We start from the raw sequence: 5,242 nt of genomic DNA on the forward strand, positions 1-5,242 counted from the left end.
CAGTTGTAGGATAGATGTGCGGAAATTTGCCTTTAGCCAGCAGGTGGTTGATAGTTGGAACAAACTTCCATCTATAGTAGTGGAGGTCAGCAACTTAAATATGTTCAAGACAGAACTAGACAAACATTAGGAGTGAACAGATGGGTGAAATGGGAAGGGTGTTTTTTTTTTTTTTTTTTTTGGCTGATGCTGTATAAGCTTGCTTTCTTGCATCATATGCCCAACTAATGCTAATGCTAATAAAGACCAATTTCATCAGTACTGAATACATCATCTGGCTTATTAATTTTTATAATTCTGGAAAGTTTCACTCATCTTCAATGGTTTTTCCATCATTTAAAGAAGTAATGCAGGATCATCTAGACAGGAGTGCAGTTATATTGCAGTCATAGCAAGGATTTGTTAGGTGGTGAACCTGTGACCAGTTTGATTAGATACTATGATGCCGGAACAAAGGAACTACATAAAAAAATAATCTTGATATCATATACATAGATTTCAGGAAACTCTTTTTATACTGTTGCACATAAAGACTGTGTGCACATAAATACTGGTGTACAAATTGGAGTAGTGTGGCATTAAGGGCAAGTTACTGCTACCGATAAAGGGATGGTTCAGTAGAAGGACAAAGAGTGGTTATTAATGGACACTGTTGTTTGTTGACTAATATTATTAGTGGAGTCCCTCAAACTTGAGTGTTGGGGCCATTGTTGTTTTCTGTATTTATTAATCATACTGATGGCAGCTTAATATCTAAGTTTGCAGATGATACAAAGGTTGGCAGGTGGTTAATGACATTAATCAAGGTATACTACTGCAACAACATTTAGAAAAATTAGGCACATGGGCTAAGAAACTAGACAAAATATTGGAGAGGATGGACTGGTGATATAAGGTTTTTTTTTTTTTTTTTTTTTGCTGATGATGATGTATAAGCTTCCTTTCATCGTTTGCCACTACCAGGGGTGTATTCAGGGGGGGGGGGGTATATGCTTTCCCTTAACCAAAAATTAGAAATTAAAGAAAAAGAATGCAGGAGACTTTCGCTGCTTCTCAATTTTCTCAAGGGGGTTTTCAGTGTATGAAGAGCTAACTTAAAGACAATCTCCAGAAAAACCAATGATTCTGTTCAGTGGCGTAACTATTCCAATGCAGCTGCATCTGGGCCCGATCTTGAAAGGGGGACCATTAAATTTAGAAGACAGATTCATTTCTAAGACAATTAACAAATTTCTTAATAAATATTAGCAATAGCTTAATTTTCAGCACCTACCTTAATATAATCTGCAGTTGGGCTTAGAGTGAATAAGGTGGAATAGACTAAAAATTGGATTTAATGTGGATGATCTTAAATTTTTGAAACGAAGTTAAAATATGCTCAAGGAAATAGAAGTGCACGTCTTCATCCTTGGTTGTCATGAATTAAGTTGAAAGGAATTGGAACTATGAGAGTATAATCAAGAGACCAATAGCCATAACGATAGGCTTTTGTTATTAACATCTTCAGTTGGTAATAGTGAAGAAAGAGAGAGCACGTGTATTTTAAAAGAACTCTAAGTTCCCATGATGCTCTTTGATGCACGTGGGAATCTGAGGTGCGTGAGATTCCACACCGGGGAGAGGTTGTAGGGTAATTTTGCAATTAGAATTTTGCATTTGCATTTAATTTAGATTGATGCTGAAACCATTCTATGATAAGGGCTTCATACTGGTAAATCCTGAAACTAGATTTTAATAATAGGGGTTGCTAAATCTACTAAAGGTGTGTGGTTATGGGATTGTACATGTAAAGTCGGTTCTGTATTTGCTTGTCCAGTTTTAAAGCTATTATAATGATAGTATGCTCGTGTATTTGATGTTTTTGTAGAGCCGTATTTTGAAGTAGTGCTTCCGATATAGCATGCATTACATTTTTGCTGGAATTTTATTAAATATACTATGTTGTTCAAATCACAGATTTGGTTGTTGTTGTTGTTTATTTGGAGCATTAGCAACTAAGGCCATATTGCTCCAGGATATGCGGTGGTCATTCTCTGACCTTTCCGCATCTTCCGTATTTGGTGGTGATGGGCTCGAACCCCGGTCTAATCAAGAAGCGTGTGCTACGCACTGCTGCTCCTTCCCACCTGGCTACGGAGGCGCCCACAGATTTGGTATTTATAAGTTTCTTTATAAGAATTAAACATGGATCCTAGTTTATTGTATGTTGAAAATATGAGTGTAATGTCGGTATTTGCAAATATTTGACGAAACTGTCTAGCAAGGTCACTGTGATAGGGAAGAACAAATTAATCATACAGCACCCTAATTAATCGTACCTCTCTCTCGATCAACAGCATATTGGAACTTACTTCATTTCTCCCAGATACTAGACATTTCCGTTTCACTTATGGGATTGGGGATCTCAGCCCCTCTGTGCGAAATATACTTAGCCTCTATAGACAACCAAGTTTTACAACCTTACCCTACAGAGTTAAAATTATATACGCGCTAGGCTGATGATATCCTTATAATTGGTAATAAAACTATAACTGATGACCTTTTTACTAAGTTTAATTCCTTTCATGATAGATTAAAGTACACTCTTGAATTGGAGGAAAACGGACAATTAAATTTTCTAAACCTTACCATATATAAAGCTGATACTCAACTCAGAACTAGAATTTTCAGAAAAAACACCCACATCGGAAAATACTTACATTATGAGTCACACCACCCTTTTAGCACAAAAAAAAAGCTGTTCTGTACAATCAAATATATAATCTCATCAAATACAGTTCAACACAAAATGACTTATCTAACGAACTTCAATATCTTACAGAAAAATTTATATACAGGAAATACCCCTTACAGGTAATTCAAAAAACTATTTCCAATGTTCAAAATAATATTAATAATCCATCCAAACATAACACACAACAATTTGATGAGTATATGATGAGAGCCTTGTCGATCAATTCGGCCCTGGAAAGATTGTGCAAGGCTCAAGGGGTAGAATTTTTTTCAGCCTGGACTGTACTTGTTAACAGGAGAGATTGCTTCTACAGGGATGGGATACACTTAAATAGAAAGGGTGCAAGAATATTTGCTGATGCTATCGAGGCAGTGTTAGGTGGGTCGGAAAACTGCTAGCTTGGGGGGAGACAAAGACCAATAGATTGACAGTAGCCACTGGCAGAGGTGAAAGAGATTCTTGCACTGCTTCTATTAGAATGAGCAGAAGCCTGAAAAACAAGATGCATGGTATTTCAGAGACTGCTGGGAGCCATTGCGGTACAAGTAAACACATGGGTTGTGTTAGGGTAGCTAAGAATAGAAACAGGTGCAGGTATACTTGCGTGTACACCAATGCTAGGAGTTTAGTAAATAAATTTGATGAATTTGAGGTATTGCTCAAAACATCAAAGGCAGATATCGTTGGGATATCAGAGACGTGGTGTCACACAGATATAAGGGATGCAGAACTGCAATTTGGGGAGTACAACGTCTACAGAAAGGATAGACAGGATAGGAAGGGGGGAGGGGTTATGCTATTAGTTAAGAAACACATAAAAACCAAGGAAGTGAAGCCAGTCGACATCGCTGGACAGTGCAGTGTTGAGTCAGTTTGGTGTGACATAAGCATTGAGAGATCAAAATTGAGAGTAGGAGTGTGCTATAGGCCTAATGACTCTGATGAGTATAATAAGGAACTGTACAGGGAAATAGAGTGGGCCAGTAAATCAGAGAGTCTTATAATGGGAGATTTTAATTTCCCAGATATTGACTGGAATTTGGGGACTGGTTAATCACACACTAGCAGGGCTTTTGTGGATTTATTGGATGATTGTTTTCTACACCAGCATGTTCGGGAGGCAACTAGAGGGAGTAATACTCTTGATTTGATTATCAGCAGTGATTCTTCATGCATTAAGAATCTGCAGATAAATGAACCACTAGGTGGCAGTGATCACAGTGTGCTGAAGTGGGATTTACTGAAAGAGGTAACTACCATTAGGGGTAAAGGGAAGGGTTATTGCTTCCGTAAAGGCGACTACGATGGACTGAGACAGTATTTAAATTCTATACAGTGGGACCAACTGATGATGTTACCAACAGCAAATTCAAAATGGGAAGCATTCAAAGAACTTATCTTGGAAGCTACTAGGCTTTACATACCAACTAAGAAATATTGTTCAAGGTTTAGGCCAAAATGGATGTCAGATGAACTAATGAGCATATGGCAGAGAAGAAAAATGCATGGGATACTTACAAATTAACAGATGACACAGAAGCCTATGATAGATACAAGTTGATATGCAACCAAGTTACAAAGGAGGTTAGGCAGGCGAAGGCAGATTACGAGAAATCCTTGGCAAGGGATGCAAAGAAAAACAGCAAAGAGTTCTTTACTTATGTAAACTCTAGAAGGAAGGGGATGAATCAGATTGGTCCACTTGATATTGATGGGTCAACTGTTGATGATCCTGCTCAGGTAGCTAACAAACTAAATGAATATTTTGCATCGACATTCACACATGAGGAGTTATTCAGCAAGGTGAATGCCAGAGGTGTATTCAACTCTAGCAGTAAGCTACAGAATCTTGAAATAACTGGGAGTAAAGTGGAGGAGAAACTGTTGAAGATAAACACAAGAAAGGCACCCGGGGTGGATGGGATCTATCCAGTTATATTAAAGGAGGCAGCAAAGGAAGTAAGCAAACCCTTAGCCATAATTATGAGAGCTTCCTTGGACTCAGGGGAGGTACCCATAGACTGGAAATGTGCAAATGTGACCCCAATTCACAAAGGAGGATCAAAGGCTTACACAAGTAATTATAGACCTGTGAGCTTAACTTCTGTTCCAGGAAAATTAATGGAGGCACTGATTAAAGAAGCACTGCAGGATCATTTAGACAAGACTTCAGTTATAGCTCAGACACAGCATGGTTTTGTTAAGGGGAAGTCTTGCCTGACCAACTTGATTGGATACTATGATGCAGTCACAAAAGAACTGGATGCAGGGAATAACTTTGATATTATATACTTGGAACTTAGAAAGGCTTTTGATACTGTTGCACATGGAAGACTGCTACACAAATTGGAGCAGTGTGACACTGGAGGCAAATTGCTGCTATGGATAAAGGGGTGGTTGAGGGGGAGAAGACAGAGAGTGGTAATCAATGGACACTGCTCATCGTGGACTAATGTTATTAGTGGAGTCCCTCAGGGCTCAGTGTTGGGTCCATTATTGTTTTCTGTA

Source organism: Mastigoproctus giganteus, chromosome 10 (assembly GCF_048544385.1).
Source record: "Mastigoproctus giganteus isolate SK-2022 chromosome 10, ASM4854438v1, whole genome shotgun sequence".
Lineage (NCBI taxonomy): Eukaryota > Metazoa > Arthropoda > Arachnida > Uropygi > Thelyphonidae > Mastigoproctus > Mastigoproctus giganteus.